This window comes from Halyomorpha halys, unplaced genomic scaffold (assembly GCF_000696795.3).
Source record: "Halyomorpha halys isolate HHAL.00 unplaced genomic scaffold, Hhal_1.1 Scaffold735.1, whole genome shotgun sequence".
NCBI classification, from domain to species: Eukaryota; Metazoa; Arthropoda; class Insecta; order Hemiptera; family Pentatomidae; genus Halyomorpha; species Halyomorpha halys.
Genome location: NW_027114406.1, coordinates 256,709 through 277,197, shown reverse-complemented (window position 1 = coordinate 277,197; position 20,489 = coordinate 256,709). Strand labels below are relative to the sequence as shown.

Sequence of the window (20,489 nt, the reverse complement as noted above, 5' to 3'; positions counted from 1 at the left end):
ACTCTGAATATATATTATATTTAATAAATAATAAATTACCTAAGCTAAAATTAATCTATCTGTACCTTGTTTTACTGCTGTACCTTAAACCATGACTTTAACTTCGATAATATTTATATTAATGATACTCATAATTGACAAGCTAAGTGGATGAAGGGGCTTTGTAACATTTTTTGAATCATCCGTTTGGATGAAGGAAGTAGGTGCCTCTTCAGCTAGTGCGAGGTTCTCTAGCTTCAAAATCCAATTAATAATTGAGATACCTAGATGTAGAAGGGGCCATGTACACTTCAAAATATAAAAAGCTCCAACAGAATAATTGAACTTTCTTAAAATTTACTCTTTGTGACATAACCCCTTAAATTATGATTGATTAAAAAATATATACAAAATGAATGAGACATTGTTAAATGATAACTGAGAACACAAAAAAAATAATATTGCCTCTCTGATTTAATTAATTACGATTTCATCGTATTTCATCGATAACGATTTTATTATCGTCTCTTTGGAGTTTCTTAAATATTTGAGCTGAAATACAAGCTACTGAGATGCTAGGTGATACATGGACATTTCTGCTATGGCCTTGTTGTCAAATTGTTGTTACAATATTTACATTTTGGAGGCGCTATTTTTGAGATAAGATAGGAGTGGATGAGATTCGTGTGATCTATGGTTGCCATCTATATTTTCGAGAAGGTTACTAATTTCTCAGTTGAAATTGCTTTACCCAGTCTCCTAAAGTGTTTCTCTTGCTGCACAATATTGATTTTTATTAAAAATAGTAATTTTTACTAAAATAATCATTTTTAATAGTAATTTTTGCATATTTAAGCAAACTCACTGACTGAATGTCACAATAGGTCCCTTCATATTCATCTAAATCAATTCCAGTTCTGTTGTTATTAGATTTAAATATTTGTTTGTAAAATTCCAGCTCTGGAATTTGCTGGACTATTCTCCATAAAACTTTTTCAGCAGTGATTCAAAATATTTATCTTCAAAGGCGTAACTGCAACCCCTGGGCATTTTAATATACTTTTCTTTTTAAAGGCAAACATGCTTTGTGTTACGGGTAATTTAAGGGAACCGAAACCTGAAATGCATTGGGGCAGCTCCCATAATGTAGGCACTACCAACGGCCCATGTGAACAACAACAAAACCATCAAAATATGCAAAAATTACTATTAAAAATAATTATTTAATTAAAAATTACTATTTTTAATAAAAATCAATATTATGCAGCAAGAGAAACACTTTGGGTGACTGGGTAAAGCAATTATAACTGAGAAATTAGTAAGCCCCTCGAAAATATAGATGGTTTTCCTCTGTGGTGAGAGGAAGCAACCTGCGACGAGAGAGTCATTTTCTTTTGCCACCAGCAGTCCATTCTTCTTTGTTCACTTGTTAGTAAAAGCTAAAATGAGTAGATTTCCTGGGGTAGTTCCTAGCACCAGAGGGGAGAGAGGTACAGGAATGCGGTGAAAAGAAAGGAAGCATGGAGTAAATCTATCTAATTCAATATAGTTAACATCCTCATCGAAATCTAAAATTTTCCATTTATTCTAAATTAATTAACCATCTAATCATAAATGTTTTATTTCGGCCATCCCTTGCACCACCTGTAACTTGACTAATAGATTTTATTTTCATTTAATCATGTTTCTTTTCATATTTACCATCTATTACATATAGTCCACTTCATCCCTCCAGCTTATCAAAGTGAATGTGCGCCTGGCCTTCAGTTGAAGGCGTACTTCATACACTTTGATTATTTTTTTTTTTGTAACAAACTAAAAGTTCTCAGCATCGTTACTAAAGATCCTTTCACCCATTATGAATTTATTAGAATTTTTCTCTCTAAATAAATTTCTTTGTTTGAATAAATTTAAAGAGTGTTTCAGTAGCCCTGAGAGAGCTTTATCCAGCTATCCACAATATGTGTCCATGGTTTTTATCTTATTTTGAGAGGAAACTGACATTTATGCCTTCAATTCATACGGGATTCAGAAGGTTTTATTAATACCAACATAACCATTAAATAGTAGAGAAAAAAACATTAAAATATTTCCAGAAAAAATTAAAGTGGATTAATCACATTTTTAAAGTCATCGCCACATTAAGATCTTAAGTTTTTTTTTTTTTTAAATCAAGTACGCAGTTCTCTGTCATATATCCTTACGTCTTATTTAGATGAAATTAGTGGTATTGCATTATGGAATAACCTAGACTGATTCAGCTATAGACCGGTTCAATATAGTTAGTTCATTAAGCTGGAGAGAAAGGGACTGTAGACTGGAGTGCCCCAGGTATCTACTGCGCATTCCAAATCGCTTATATTAAAGCTCATATGCAATTCAAGACGAATTTCAACCGCATTTGCATACAACTACGAGATCAGTTTCTGCTCCCTCTTACCCTGTATATAGTGAGTATCACAGTTGCCGGTTCGTGAAATGAATCGTTATTAATTAAAAAAATTACACTTTTATCTAGTGTAAGTTTTAAGCTACGTACAACATTTCACTACCTCACAAGAGGATATCGTGACAAAAAAAAAAGCATCCACCTTTTTTTTTTTTCGTAACCTTTATTATTAAATTTATACAATACGGCCAACACAATACAATACAAGATGGTCCTATATCACTTTTGAAATATTATCTTAAAACGGAAAGAGGAGACTTTAAGATCATAACACACAAAAAAAGGCAATCCTTCCCAGTCGGACCCGCCCGGTTAAGACCCCCAGGTTCTATATCACTTTTGAAATATTAGCTTAAAACGTGAAGAGGAGACTTTAAGATAGTTGAATCGAGCAATATTTAAAAAGCGTCTGAAACTGAAAAACGGCGTAAAATATGTCCAAAAAATAAATAGTTTAAAAATTATACAGCAAATTTTAAATATAAGAATTAAAGTTACTTAAATATAATTTACAATTACATATCAATTTATGAATACAATTTTTTATGGATATTGGAAGATCGTTAGTTGACCGTGAGTAATTAATTAAATGTAGATGGTTGGGGGGGAGGGGGGTAGAAAAATTATGTAATGACTTACTGCTTTCTAATTAATCTTTTTATTATATAATTTACAATACAATACCTCTATTCAATTTCGTATAATTCCTTTTCTTCACTATATTATCTTTATTGTATCAATTCTTTCATTTTATTGTAGTTTACATTACATATTTAAATTTACCGTCATTTTTCAGCCATTAAATTTCCACAGGGAATTGGAAGGGGGAGGTGTAGTGAGAATAAATGAAATCAATCTCTTTTACTGCCTTTGATGGATTTTAAGAGGCTGCTGAGAAAATAAAATATGAATGACTTAGAAGAGAAAAACGGTCTTGTGTATGCTGTCTGATAATGGGGTTCACCATTTGTCTTGTCAGGAGTCCTCAGTCCAGTCTGATACTGTTTATATGTGTTTACCACCTTTGCGGGTGTACTGTCGGTGTTAATGTCTGGGATAGTGGGTTAGTGCGGGGTTAGAGGCTATCAAAGAGATTGATGTGCCTTCGTGAGATGAATTCTGTCTCTGTCGGCAGTCTAAGTGTCTGATGAATGCAGTCAGTTTTTTCTCTAGGTAAAAAAAATGCTTCGAAATACGCTAGTATAGTTGCTCCGTAGAGGAATGCCAGTATAATTATAAGTATACTTTTTATAAATTAAATTTTTAAATTACTATAAAACCTTTATATAGTACCATATTAATTAAAAATGTTGAGAAAAAGGTCCTATTCACGCAAATTAAATTTTTTTCATGAAAATAAATGACGGCTTTTTCTGAATCGAAAATGGGCATTATAACAAGAATGCTTCAAGAAAATAAGAATTAGACTTAACCAGAAAATTAACAGGTGGAAATAATAGAAACAGATGATAAAAAAAAATAGTACGGTACTAGAGGGAGTGATAAATTCAAGAGTTTAAGAAATAAATTTATGCATCTCTGAGGATTTAAAGCATCGCTAGGTAAAAAGAAGTTGAGAGAATTTTATTTTATTTTTTTAAATTATGTTATTTAATTTATTAGTATTAGCCCTTTTTTAATTTATTTAATTGTTCTTTTTTTTTTAGTAACCTGTTCTACTGATATGATTGTTTTGTTGCTATCTGTTGATGATTTTTGTAAATTTGCTTAATTGATCGTAAAGTTGTTAAGGATTACTGAAGAGGAGAGGTATAAAGGAGTGATCAGGGGAATAATGTATTAGATGTAATGGTGAATATTTAGTTGGTTTTCTGTGGAAAGGAGGAAAACTAATACATGTATGTAGGAAGGAAAAAGGAAAAAAACAATGTTAATGTATTTTAAAGTATATATGTCCAATTATGGATTTACGGCCCGCTGTGTGTTATATTATAATGTTTTTGGCCAAAATGGCCAAATAAACCATTTCTCTCTATAGGAAACAGCTAATGTATTAATACATACGACACAAGTGACCCTTATATGGTCAAGCGGATTGACAGTATTCATTCATGGACCTTCTAGTTGTAATGTTTAGACATTATTGTAATGGATTTCGGAGAAAATTTATTAAAGTATTTAAAATTTTCGCTTACACTTTACATCAAAAATACTAAAAACTATTTTTATCGTGTTAAATATGAAATGGTATTTAATAAAACGACTTTATGTAATCAAATTTTTATTTAAAATATTTACTCTTTTTTTATACATTTTCTTTCAATCACAGAACTGAAAAATTTAGGATTTTGTGAAGAAAGGAAGTCAGAAAATGCTTTTTTGTCCTAAGAAACATTTTCAAAAAATTTTATCTTTAAGGAAGTTTAATAACATATGGAAATCTGTTAGAGATTAAGATGAGTGGACTTCGTAACAGCTCGTTTAGTTTTTTCACTATTTTATGAAAAATGAGCTCTCGTTTAAGAGTATAGGTCTCTTTCACCAATGCAGGTTGCATTTTGACACGTTTTTGATGCATTATGTAAATATGGTATCACTGCAGCACTATATTGGTGTGATGGTTCCGCCTCAGGGTAGAAAGGAGAAATAAATTATTCCTGCCACTGGCCAGCACACAGAAATCAATAATCAATTCAGTTGTGCTATTTGGAAAGTTTTCATCCACAGCAAGCCCAAGTTCATCGTCACCAATTGTTGGTTGAGGTTGGTTCTCCAAACATATATCCAAGAATAAAATTATTTTTTCATTTCATTTCAGATTCGACCAATCTATCATGTCTGAGACTTTCAGTATGGTGAGTTTTTATAAAAGGAAACAACTGTTTATTTAATTTAAAAAATACAATAAATTTATTATTAGTGAACAATGATTGACTTACATATTATCCTAAACCCTCCAATCCCACATCACCACCCTTGAAGAATGGTGCCAAAATTAGAGGATTAAAATTAATTCCAATAAATCCCACCAAATCACATTTACCCTTCGTCGTAAACCAATGACCTCTTGCCCTACAGTATCCGTTAATAATACCCCGCTTATTCCTGTCGAACAGATCCGTTACTTAGGTCGACAAACGACTGACATGGAATCCTCATACAAGACTGAAAAGACAAGAAACTGCTCGTCGATTTTGACTGTTACATTTACTAGACAAATGGTCTAAATTGCCAATCCATTACAAAAGACTGATTGAAGTTGAGCTATGGGGCTCCACTAAACCATCAAATTCCTCCCGAATCCAATCCTTACAGTCCAAAATCCTTCGTAAAATTCTTAACGATCCTTACTTTGTCACAAATCAAGTCATCCATATGTTGCCGATTTGGCCAAAACCAGATACCATTCCTTCCGGGGAAAACTTCCCAACCACCAAAATTCACTTTTTTCTAACCTGGCGTCTCCTTCATTGCCTAATAATCTTCCTAGGCGTCTGAAAAGAAGATGGCCTCGAGATCTTCTCTTCTAGAAATGTTATTGGAATTCTATCAATGGGTAGGTTCTCCACATGTTTGTATCATGTCACTATTTCACCTACAGCAAATTTACTTGTTGTATAAATGTTATACAGTTGTAAATAACAATATTTTTTTTTTAAGGGAAATTCAGATAGGTTAATAAAAGTATTTTTATTAATTGAAACATAACATAAAATCTCTTTTTGCGTGTTATTCATCAATAAGATGATAATATGATAAGAAAGGATGATGTAAGTTTGATGATATGATTGGCTCCAACTCCTACTCAAGAAGTTAGGCCTAATACATATTCAGCGCTCCGTTTATGGATCCTCAAACTCCAGGGAATATAGCCCGGCTTCCTTAAGATTGGAGTAAACACTTGGGAACTTCGACGGGAGCACTGACCTGTACTAAATGAATTATTCAAACTTTTAAGGCATCCGAATTATTTTTTATATCAACCATTTGTTTTATTTGAAAACAATACACTATATATATTGTATAATATCAAATAAATATTCCAGAGATGAAGAGGGTTCAACTCAAATCTTACACCAATAGTCTTAAAACGATAAACCAGAAAGAGATTTTATTCAGTTTAACTATCAGTATTTAGAAATGTAAAACTTTCGTGGAGTAGTGAAACAAACGATCTATAACTTTTTAGTCTATTTATCTCTCATAAAGTGGGTATTCTTTATTGGGAAAAAATCTGGCGATCGAGCGTGATTTTGACCAAATCACCTACTTGTAAAATCTTTGATCGGCGAACAGTACTTGATATTTAATAATACTCTAAAAGTCTGTCACCTCGCAACATTTGTGCCGACACCTGTCCCAGGTACAGATGTCCGTCAACACAGGGACACCTTTCCTATCGAGTGTAATGGGTACAAGGTGCTAAAGGGACATTAACCATTTTAGGTAGTTTACGCACAAAACGCTGGTAGCCCCTTGTGACTTATTCTTCTTGGGTATGGCTAATGAAAGCCAATGAGACATGATATTTCAAAAAGCCAACGCCCCTATGATCAAGTAAAGAACAAGACAAGAGAAATCAGATGGGTATAGAATACAGAAGACAGAACTGAAGAAGCAGGCTATCCCTTAGGCATAGGATGACACCAACGGCTAAGCCACACTTGAACATGCATTACCTAAATCACCAGCTATTTAGATATATAAGGTGTTTATAATGTAACAATAACAAAATTTTATAGCAAGGCATTTATCTTGATCATTCAATTATTTTATTATACTCAAATGTAAATAAATACTTTGTTCCTTGATATAGTTTATATACTATTATATTATCTACTATTATACCACCCCATATTACATTATATATTTTCAATGGAAACATTACTTTATAAATATAAAGATATATAATAAACACAAAAGCCTCTGGAAAGGAATTCAATAATAATAATCGTTTTCAAGGACTCAATCTTAATTAATTAATATAGATATATTTTTGAGTAAATCCTTTCAGTTAATATCCTGGCATTCCGATAAACGGCAGGTATACATAGCATACATTCGTACGAAGTACAAGGTTCTAGCGTACAGATTTATTTTATATATACATTTTTTTCTATATTTTAAAGTGTATTAAAAGTTTATTTGCAAATTAGGAAGGATATATTAATGTCAGTATTCCTATATTATTGTATTCATCTACACGTATGTTACTAAATTATAATTATGATTATTTTTAATTATATTATTTCAATTACTTGAGACAAGGCAATCTATTTATTAAATAGATCAAAAATTTGTATCCAATTTTGTCTCAACACTTTATTTTTCACCAGTCCAACGTTTAGGCCATTCCAGCCATCCTTAAGGACATCTTCAATATAATTTCTTCCTCACATTAATTTAAAGTTTCTCTTGCTATTCTGCCAAGGTCATTTTCTTTATTATAAGTTAAAAGCCTATTTGTTTTTTTTAAAATTTAAAATCATTAATATTTAATTTTTCTTATATAAGATTATCCACAATTAATACACTACCATATAACGATTGTTATATAATTGTTATTGTTATACAATATAATATTGTTATATGGTAGTGTATTAATTGTGGATAATCTTATATAAGAAAAATTAAATATTAATGATTTTAAATTTTTAAAAAAATAGGCTTTTAACTTATAATAAAGAAAATAACCTGGGCAGAATAGCCTGCAAAAGAAACTTTAAATTAATGTGAGGAAGAAATTATATTGAAGATGTCCTGGAGGATGGCTGGAATGGCCGAAACGTTGGACTGTTGAAAAATAAAGTGTTGAGACAAAATTGGATACAAATTTTTAATTTATTTAATAAATGATTATTTTTGTTTGAAGCTGTGAAATTATTCAAATTTGATAAAGGAAGCGGGGATCTCAGTGGATAAAAGCCCGTGTCTTCGAGGACAGTAATCAATAAAGACCGAATTAGAGTGCACCAAAAAACCCAAAATGTGCAGATCCATTATGTGTATAAAACATTTAAATCCTACCATAATTAAATCTATTTATGATATAAATACATGTAAATCTTAAATTAGGCTCATTAAATACTCTTTATATTTATTCAAACGCACATAAAAAACTAACCTACTTTGATTTAAAAATTTATAATCTTGTCCATTTATAATTTAAGAGCTTTGATGAAGCTAATGGTATTTAATTATGTAAACTGGCATTCAATTTTCAACTTCTCAAAATAAAATCAATTTTAAGTTTCATAAATAATGAGAAAGGCGTTATGTAAATAGGAGTCAAATTAAATATATTCACAATTGAGGGTACCCACTTTATGAGACTGGACCTGGAGGGCTTCCAAACCCACTGGGTTCACTCACGGCTACTGTAATAGAATAAATAATTATCAGTCACAGCCAGATTCCTTAATAATAGTTTAACAGTGCCTTACCACTGAGCTATTAAACTCCCCATATATATTATAATTTTTAATACATAGAGAAAATATCAATATTTTAACCATAATCGTTAAGGTAAAGCACATCACATATAGTAAAAACAGTAATATAATTTTGCTTATTAAAATATCTAGGGCAAAGAAAAGTTTTTTTCCACTCTCATTTTTTTACAATCTCCACTGTCTAAAAAAGTTAATTTAAAAAAATAATGCGCCGACTTTGCTCGAAAGTAGTTCATTTCTTATTCTTCTTAACAACTTATTTTATACTCTCAAGACTTCCGGTATAATTTAATTTGTTTTTATACTTCGGGTTCGTTCTTTCTTAAAATAATATTTTTATTAATTATATTTTTACATATTTTCTGATACATATCCGACAATCTAGTTATGGCTTTTTTTATCTATGTTCACTGCTCATGTTTTTATCTAGTTAAAGCTTAGAGAAACTTATAAAATGCTTAAAATATTATACAAACATGTTTATAATTAATTAACAATGACACGTAATACACTTTATCGGGCCGCCCGTAGCTCAGTGGTTAAGACACAGTCTTACCAATTTGATGTGTATTGGCGGTGTCGGTTCGAATCCGGCCTGCGACGTTGACTTTTTTCATTGAGTGGTGGTCCCACAAAATGAAGAACTTTGACCCCCAACCATGGTTAGGCAGTATAGGACTCCAATCGGAGTCTTGGCCGAAAAAAAAAAAAAACACTATCGTAAACTTATACATATATTTTTTTCGTAGTAAAACTTAATTGAAAGAACGAGTTTGTATTATATATGTTCATTACCACATTTTAATATAGTGGTGCATTAAACACACATTTAATTACTTCTATTTCTATGGCTGTTCCGCGCAATGTGAACTATACCCCTATTATGGATTGTAGTAGGTTGGTTACTACAAGGTACCCACCCCTTTTTTCAGAAATGAACAGAAAGGGGGGCTAAAAAAAAAGAAGTGGGGCAAGTTGAAGTAAAACACCACTGGTAGTGGTAGCTCCAACAAATACAGTGAAATAGTATATTAAAAATAAAATATAATAATAAATAATAGATTAATTCTGCTCACCAAAACAGTTCTTCACTTTGCTAAAAGGCTATAATTAGACAGCTCTTAGCAATTATGCACACTGGGGTACACAGGAAAGAGCTCAGTTGGTTAGTATTTGAAGGAGTACCGCCAAACCGCAATTGTTACATTGCATTAACAAAAATACTGTATTGTTATTTTAAACTATTAACCTGTTAAAATCATTGTTTTTTAACGTATTTTTTATATTTATTATTTATAAATTTTTAGTTAAAAATCTACAGACTACGACAGACGGACATTTTTTCATAGTCTATGTGTTTTTAAATTGTTCTATGGATCTTTTTTTTTAAATAAATGAAAAAAACATTAATAATAGATTTTAAACAAAAAAAAATATGATGAGAGCTCAAAACCTATTAGTACTATAATTATTACACCCTTAAATTGTATTTTTTCAATTAGGATGTTACTAAAATTTAATTAAAATTGATTTAATGATGTCAACCATTGAAAATAATGTGTTACTGATTAGTTTTTTATTAGTTCTTCATCTTTTTTGAAGTCGAGATACAATTCAGCCCAAGAAACAATTCTTATTGCTAAAAGAATGGATTCCCAATCGTGTATATATTATTCCCATTTATTTTATTTAAAATGATCCATTAAAATGACTGATCTGACTGACTATTATAAGGCTAATCTGGACATACGGAGTTGAGCTTTGGGGCTCCACCAATCAAATTCCTCCCGAATCCAATCATTACAGGCCGAAATGCTTTGTAAAATCCTTAATCCTCCTTCTAAATCAAGTAACCCATCAGGACCTCAATGTCTGTTACCGATTTGGCCATAACCAGATACCAATCCTTCCATGATAATCTTCCCAGCCAAATCCACTTGTTTCTAGCTTGGCTTCTCCTTCACTATCTAATAATCTTCCTACGCGTCTGAAAAAAAGATGGCCTCGAGATCTTCTCCACTAGAAGTATTATTGGTATCATGTTATTGGTACCGAGTATCAATCGGTAGATTCTCCACATAGTGACATGATAACTATGTCCTACAGAAAATGTACTTGTTGTATTTATATAATAAATAAATTATTAATATATATAATAAATATGGAGTTAAATAAATTTAGCCTTTCGTTGTATGCTCGATTTTTCTTTACGTATTTTAATTATTTTTTTATTAAAGAAATTTATTAAGAACAGGTTACGTATTTTAAAATGGATTTCACAAAATGCTTTTCAGTTAGATGGAAAAGTAATTAAAACTTTTTCCACGTATCTATTACTTTTAAATCCTTTATGCTTCGGAAGAAAAAGTTTTTTATCAAAATATTTCTAGCGGTAGATGAATTTATAAATAGATCTTTCATTTTAAACCTGGCAGGCAATTTTCTTGGGATAAAACTGGTTTGAAATCCTGTATACATGATAACTCATTAAGAAATCGATCAATGAAGTAGTCTTCATTGAGGATAAGGCCTAGCTGATATCAAGATTATTTAATTGTACATTGATAACACCTAGTTTAATCATAATCATTAAAGTCGTTTTTGAGAAAATCGAAATAGAGTAGACAATCAACTGCCTAAAATGGCACCGTCAGTCGATTAAATCTAAATAGTTGTTGGATTAAAAATGTGAATAAACAAGATATAAAAAACACCATATTATCTTAAATAATTATTTTTTGGAATTATTGTGGCTGGATCTTGATTGAAATTCACTGCTGTTAATTTTAATAATTATTTCTGTTCTAGGACTTCACGTACAATCTCTTCGGTATTTTTCTGCTCCACAATATCATAATTAGTTTAATCATGATCCCTCTAATATAGTTTATTGTTTCGTTATATCTTCTACACGATCGCATTTATCATTTAAGTAGTTCTGTAATTATAAAAAAAAAAATTATTTCGCTTATTTTCAAATTGAATATATTTCCCAAGTGTGACTGCATACATCTGACTTAGATGGCTTCTGAGAAAGAACTTTAAGACCCACTTGATTAGTGCGAGACATATTTTTATTTATTCCATATTGTAGCTGATATAGAATAAATAAAAATATATTTTCCCTTTTTAGTTATCACATACTGTCCTTTTATTGTTCAAGCAATGATATAATAAAACAATAAACTATATTAGAGCGATCATGATCAAACTAATTATGATAGTGTTTGAATAGAAAGATATTAAAGTCAATGTATGTGTAGTAGTAACTTCAGGCGATTTCAACAGCACTTCATTTATCTATAGAAAGTTAATACTCAAACATACTCATTTGTACAGATTCAATGTCTGCACTTCAGAGTCTATCAAACTTCAATCAAAGCGGACCTACGATAGACAAAATTCATAACTATATAGACATGCTAGAACATCATAAAAAAAGTGTTTCCTTTCTCTGGACTCCAGGGCACTCAGGAATAGCTGTAATGAGGCAGCGGATAAAGCGGCTAAAGAGGCTGCTACAATGAACGTTCCACCACTCCAAATTTACGAGCCGAAAGACATAAAGGCATTTTTAAGGAACAGAATCCGAAAAAGTTGGGATTCAATGTGGGCTGCCGTACCACTCACCAATAAACTAGGACATTCCAAATTAACACACCTTCACTTAATCACTGAAGAGGACCAACCTATATGCCAAACCTGTCATTCGCCATTATCAATAAAGCATATAATTGAAGAATGTCCATCATTTCGTCAAGCCTTCGAAAATAATATTCCTCGTACAAGAGAATTGGCCCTTAAATACTCAGCAGAATTCATAGACAAAATAATAAAATTTCTGAAAGAAACTCATCTTTATACTAAAATATAATCCACCAATATCGACCAGTGTAAAAAGGAAATAGTCTACAATCAACTATCAAATGTCAAAGACAAGAAGATAGATGAAGTAAAAAGGGTGTAATAACCTAGATGTTGATCGCCCTGAATAAAAATCTAATCTAATCTAATGTGTGTTGTTCTGCAGTAGAAATAATTATAAAGAATTATTAAAAGAAATAATCTAAATTCAGTCAATATTCAACCAGCAAGGAGACTTTAGCTTTGAGACTCCACTAAACCATCAAATCCCTCCGGAATCCAATCCTTACAGTCCAAAATTCGTAAAATCCTTAATGCTCCTACTTTGTAACAAATCAAGTCATCCACCAGGACCTCAATATTCCATGTGTAGCAGATTTGGCCAGAACCACATACCAATCCTTCCATGATAAACTTCCCAACCACCCAACCAACCGAGCTTCTCTCCTTCAATGTCTGATACTCCCCCTAGGCAACTGAAAAGAAGATGGCCCCGAGATCTTCTTCTCTAGTAACGTAATTGGAGTACTATCAATGGGCAGATTTTCCATATGTTTGTACCATGTTATTTTGTATCCCATAGCAATTTTACATGCTGTATATAAGTTTATACAATTGTAAATAACAATAAATAAAATTTTAAAAAAATAAGTTTATATTTTGTTTATTAAAATTTTTAATTATATTTATTTTTGTTTTTCTAAGAAATTATACCTCTTATATAAATAACCAATGATTTCTCCTATCATAAAATATTATGGATTTCTATAATAATAAATTTAAATTGAAAATAAATAAATTAAGCTCTGTAATTAAGTAATTACAGAGTCCTGACCTGTTGATAGTGTTATTGTGTTATGGTTGGGGGAAACATTTTTTAAAAACAGGTGTTGGTGCACTGAGATAATATATCTTTGGAAGTAAATCGCCATTTTATAAAATATTAATAGGAAACTGTTTTGATATTATTTTTATAATTGATTTTGTTTTGAAGATTATTTGACAAGGGAAAAGGCCTCGAAGTGTAAAACGTTTTTCAATAAATCGTGACAAATCAATAATTTATGTTTAAGAATATTAGTGATTTGTGTGTGAAAACAATTTTTTACGTTGTATCCTTAAAAATTTCCCAAGAGCCGAAACGTGGAATTGAATAAATTTTGTTGGGGGTAAAGGGGATCAATTTTGTTGTTACATCAAGTTATGTTTTTATTTAATTTTATTTATTTATTTATTACTATTTACAACTGTATATTATAATAATACATTTAGTAAATTTGATCTCAGTATGGAATAATACAGACGTGTAAGGAAATTACCCATTAGTAGCAATAATTATTAATTTAAATTTAAATATTTGATTTTGATGTGTTATTTATATCATTATGTACTTATTTAATTAAATTATTATTGAATTAAATGATGTAGTTAATTTAGCAATTATGTTAATTATTTAATTTTTATTGCAACCAAATAAATTTAGTGTAACTATAGTAACAAAAGGCAACATCAAAATAATAATTTAATATAATTTTTATTTATTAATTACTATTATTTAATAGAAAGTGCTTACAGTCCTAATACTTATACGTCTTGAGTGTGGCAGGTTATATCAATTTAATGAAAGTTAATTATGAATTAAAATTTTTTTTTGCGGTCACCTTGTTAATCATTATTCGTTTGTATTTTTTGGTTTCCATGCCAACTTGCTGTTTACCAATTGAATGCTATTCGTAATGAGACGGGTGTATATTCGAGTCTCTAGGAAGTACCTTGGACTCACAACACTTTTAAACCGCTTATTTTTCTAGCTATTTATATCGTTGTACGTAGTTCTAAGCGTCATCGGCATTCTTAAACGGGGTTTTGCTGATAAAATTCACTTTTCTGCGTTGAATTCGCCAATTATTACATAAATATACATAGAAATATTACATAGTGAAATCTTTATGTAGCGGACGCCGACGAGTATGATCTTTCTTCAGTTGTACAGAGGTCTTCCTGAAGAAGGGGTTCATATATAAATAACAAAAAAAAAATAAAGAACATATAATAGAATTATGTATATTTTGTAGGTCAAATGGTGATAACTCCTACGGCCAAAAAATAAAATAAAATCACTATATACTTTTTTTTACATAACATAGAACATTTTGAAACGATTCGCTAAAACATTTGTTATTCTGTAATATATTAAATGAACACAGTAGTGAAGAAAACAGTAAAAACCCAATACGGACCAATAAAAGTAACAAACAAATTTAAGTACCTGGGTGAGACTAAATGTAACAACGGTTCGGAAAAAGAAAGTATGTAGGAGAAAATAACCAAACTAGTGAAATTAACTTTAGCAAACAAGAAAACTTTACCAGAAGCGAAGATACCACACTACAACACAGTCGTTAAACCGGTAGTAGGGGACGAAACCACATGCCTCACCATTCTGGATGAACTACTGAAATAGAATGAAGAATCCTAAGAAGAATCTACGCCCCCCCCCCAAAAAAAAAAAAAAACAAGAAGGATACAGGATAAGACCCAGCAAAGAAATCTACAAAGACACCTGGAACCTAGAAACAGAAATAAGGATCAGGATACTGAAATTCCAAGGACATAAGGTAAGATTGGCCCTAGAAAGACTAAAAAATATTCCAAAAAGTCCAAGGATACTAAAGCTCAGGAGGATACATCAGGCAGATGCAGAAACGGAAAGACTAGGAATAACGGATCAGGACTGTCTGATCGGAGAAAGATATAGGAAAAGGCCGAAGGAAATCTAGATTCTTGTGGGGAAGAGAAATTCAAAAAATAGGGTCGCATGGACAGAAGAAAGAAAACAAAGGGACGCAGAGATAATGAGGGAAAAATTGAAGGAAAGAAAAAAGAAAAACAAGAGAGAAGCCAAAAGTAATGATATTCGCGTGGTCTCTAAGGCTTTTCCGTGAAAAAATAGATAATGTAGTTTATTTGTGTTGAAGGTATTGTAGGTTACTTAATAAGCTATTAATATCTGAAAAGTATATATTCTTGTTCTCTTCTAGTGTTCTCTTCTCTCTTTCATCCTGTCTCCGTTCCTTCGCTTGAGTGGGGAATAGATTACTCACTAATGATGAATTGTTGTCTCAACCAAAACAAACGATGTGCCTCTTGGCGCTGTTCACGCTTCTGTTTGTTTTATAGGCCAAGATGGCAACCCAAAGCCTTCTGCGTCGTATATCTGCCACTAGATAGCATCTTGAATTTATATTCAAAATGTGAGGGGGGGGGGAACTTTCCTCAAACAGTATAAGTCCGAATATCTAAAGGATGTATAGCATTAAAATGTAAAAATTCGATCTATTTAAGCCATTTATGACTTAAACTACAATTATGCCCTCCCCGGATATGCAAATGCACTTACTTCTTATTTAAATAGATAATCAAGGCGTTACTACTAATGAACCACAGACTACATTTTCAGATATATCGAAAGTACTCAAGGCATTTGCATTTCAATCTGTTGGCTGTTTATATGTGCTGAGTGCTCTACAGCTATACAAACGCTCTTCGCTTCAGATTCCTATATGCATGAAACCACTGTCAAATTTAGCTATGTATAACACTATAGATAAATAATTAGTAATAAAATATGTTTATTATTTAAAATGAGGTTATTCTCCAATCGTTTATTATTTAATATTGTTTTGCCGAAAACCATTTTAATTTATATAATTCAACCAGTCGACACGAAACTTAGGAGTAAAATAAAAGGCTATATTATAAACTGCAGGAAATAGTACAAACCGGATAGTACAAGAGCCCAAGAGGAGAAAAAAGGCAGTTATCTCACCCCAATTTTTGATTACTTTAATGAAAACTATGTATAATTACTAGTCAATATTGATGAGTCTGCCAAGTATAGGTAGGGGGAATAAAAAATGACGGCTGTTTCAAAACGATAAAAAAACTAATTTTTCATTCGTAGCTCTATATCTTAAAAAGTAGAAAACACACAAGAGAACGTAATTTAAAGAAGAGTGCATTTGCCAAAATATGAGCCCCAATAGAGTTATTTACGTTAAATACTTTTCGAGATATAGCTTTTTTATGAAGCAAAATTTCATAAAAATGTATGGGACGTACTAAAAGATCAGTAGTTAGTGAATTTATTTGAAAAATTTATATCTCAAAAACAATTTGATGTACAGATGTCTATTAGCACAAAAGACAACATACTAATAGTGATGTACGCCGAAGACACTGTTATTATAACGAGAAACGCAGAATAACACTACAACATAGTCAACAGGATATAGATCTGGTGCACACAGTGGAAAATTATAATTAACCACGACACGCCACATTTACTTTATGCCACAAAACATGCTCTTAAGTTTACATAGACAATCACTCTATACCACAAGCAAACACTTATTTAGGACTTACCTATGACAGAAGATTGATTTGGGGCCCACACGTCAAAACAAAACGTAAAACACTAAATTTCCGACTGATACAATTATACTCCATACTACACAGACGTTTTAAATTATTCCTCAGACAGAAACTTAACCAAAACAATTAATTACTAAAACCTATATGGACTTACGTCTGCCAAATTTATAAGCCCGCTGAAAAGACACAAATTAAAAAAAAAATACAAACTTTTCAATCGCAATTTTTAAGACTGGCAACGAACTCACCACTTTACGTTTCAAATGAGGCCATTCACACCGACCATAATGAACCACAGACTGTAACGAACCACATTACATAGACATTTCAATAAATTTAGAAAACAGACGGTATCAAATGACATCCCTGACCAAACTCGACATAGGCTGAAGAGGAGTTGGATGAAGGACCTCCTAGTGTTATCAAATAATTTACTTGAACGTCAGGAGGTTGCACCACTGGATGCAGTCTCCCCCATACCAATCCATCTTACTGCACTAGTGTTGCACACAGCTAAAATCCAACACAAATTCGACTTTGACAATACAATAATTTTGCATAAAGAAAATAATATGCTCAAAAGAAAAATACTGGAGTATTTTTATATATATATCAGAAAGCTTTAATTATACAGTGAATTTAAAAACAGGCACAAGAAATTTGAACCAACACTATGCAGTGATTTTATGCAAAATTAATTTATGAAAAATATGAGAAAAATTTATGTTACTATTTAAAATTAACATTGGTATAAATTTCCATAATAAAAAAAATAAACTTTTCGACCAAAATACATTTTTAAATCAATCACTTGTAACCCTGAGTGTATGGAAGGAAAAATAATGTGTTTATAAGAAAGTGATCAGTGTTAAGTTAATTTGTAATTAAAATTTTATAAAATAGTGACAAACTAGAAATAAGCTAAGGCGAGCTTATTAATAAATTAATATGATTCCTTATTATTTTATTTATTCATAGGGTGATTCCACTGTTATTAATAATCTGGGCAGAATAGTCCGCAAAAAGTTTTTAAATAATTAAATTTGTATTTAAGGTATGCTTTAATTATTAGTAATAATTTTTTTTTGTAAAAATGAATGTATAATAAAAGCTGTTATTTTTTAGATAGTTCCTGAAGATGGCCGAATTGGCCGAAACGTTAAAGATACAATGAAGAGTGTTTTGTGACTTAACCTGGATACTAATTAATTTATTTAAACAATAAAAACCAGCCTCAAGAAGTTGTAATGATTATATATAAATTAAATACAATTTTAAAATCTGGTATGAATATTTAAAAAGGCGTATATACATATTTATAAATCTCTTAACAAATTCCCTCTTCAGCTTCATCTACTCTTAACTGCGTTAGACAAGCGGTGTGTGGTCTCTCCTGCGTTTAGGATAAATTTTTTATCAGGCAACTTGATGTTCGCTTTTCATAAATAAATTAATAAACAAAATCATTAATCATGGAAAATATTAATATTTAAGAAGAAGTGAGAACAATGTCCATTATTCTTTATTAAAAGATTAATTTTAAAGCATATATGATTTTTTCATAAAAATTAAAATTACATAGTTAAAATTCGTAATCAGCAACCCAAAAAACCAACATAAAGAAATTTTCAGAACTTCTCTTAAACTATTCACTGAAATACTTGATTGCTCTCTAGTTGATTTTATGATTAGTGGTTCATTTCAATATGTGAGCAGTTTGTTTTCCTAAAATTAAAAAAAAAAAAAAAAAAAAAAAAAAAATTATTTTTAGAATACTTTATATAAATCTCTTTTCTGATGCATAGGTTACCTCTGCTGGTACAAAATTTCATATTATATAAATATTCTAGAACGCATAAAATAAGTTATTGCCTTAATTGGCATAAATTATGAAAATAATGGAAAATTCCCATTACATGAACGCTTAAGTCTGACATAAAAATAAACTCTCCAATAAACTAGAATAAATTTACAATCCACTCAAAGATATAATACAGACAACCCTTAATTAAAATTTAATTTGTAATATTAATTGTCTGCATCTCCCTAATTTCTATATTAGCTTAATCAACTTCAAAATTGTTGATAATGGATATAAAAATAAGCAACCGAAAGTAACGTGATTACTGTGAACATAAATTTCATTTGAAAACTCACTTATTTCATATAAAAGCAATAAAACTAACAGGACTGTTCGAAAAATCATTAAAATACCTTGAAACACTGTAAATTTCAGAAAACATCTATCATGAAGGCTATAACTAATAATTATTAAGTATTTTTAAGTTGGCTTTGGGATTTACCTGATTGGTGATGATAAAATTACTAACACATTTTGGTATTTCTAAATTTAAATTGCAGTACTTCATGATGAATTTTGAAGGGTAAGGCATTGTGTTACTAACTCTAAGGACCCATGTTTGAGCACGCTGTAACAGATACTTATTTATTCAATTACTGTAGTCGTGAGTCAATCCTGTGAGTTCAGGAACCCTCCATGGTCCACACAGCCTCTAAAAATGGGTTTCCTGAGTTGTGGAAAAACCAGTCGGTTGAGCGTGATTGTAACCTCCGTGCTCAACCGTTGGTCTACTAACGGTTCTTCTTTACAAAGGCTACAACCCTTCATGGATTTTAGCTGTACAGATTTATGATAATGTTTGAAAAATATATTTAGAATCTTAATAAAATTTTAGAGTAATTATGTTATGAACAAAATTTCGAAGTTGGTAACTCCCCTCCTTAAGCAGAAAGTTCCGGTTTGGTAATCGTGCTCCTCGTCTTTGGAACTGGATATATATTTTTTTTTAAGTAACTGTTATATTCTGTGTAATTATTATGTCCTGTTATTTTGTAATGTATACTTTTAGATGTTAAGCCTCAAACATGTATGACTGATACATTAATAATGACTGAATAGCAAAAATTTGGCTATATTAACGTTTAATTTGAGAATTCTGTAGACTTTTTTATCTGTTTACGCTAATTAAGTTTTTTTTCACAAATTTTTACTGTATAGTAACAATACTGTTCCATCTTTGCCTCTTATTGATAAATTCCTTACTACTCTTCATCTTGCTCTGTGGTTTTTATTTATTGTTCCCTACCTTCCCGTCTATAGTCCCTCACGTAGTGTCTTACTACCTACGTGACATATCTTCTTGCCTTGGAACGACCTGATATGCTTCAAACTGCTTAGTCTACGTACCCACTTCTTTACTCTTGAGGAAATCATTTTTTTTTTTCAATAACCTCGATCTTATTCTAGTTTCATGCAAAGATTTTTATTTTATAAAGTTTTGAGTTTTAACTTTTAAGAATGGTGCCAAAACTGGAGGATTAAAATAAAT

At 30.9% G+C, this 20,489-nt stretch overlaps 1 long non-coding RNA gene across 2 annotated transcripts in view; it reads right to left on the bottom strand.

The window, feature by feature from the left end:
- LOC136796815 (uncharacterized) overlaps positions 1 to 20,489 on the bottom strand; it is a 470,956-nt gene that overhangs the window by 250,599 nt on the left and 199,868 nt on the right. The gene's annotated exons all lie outside the window — the stretch shown is intronic.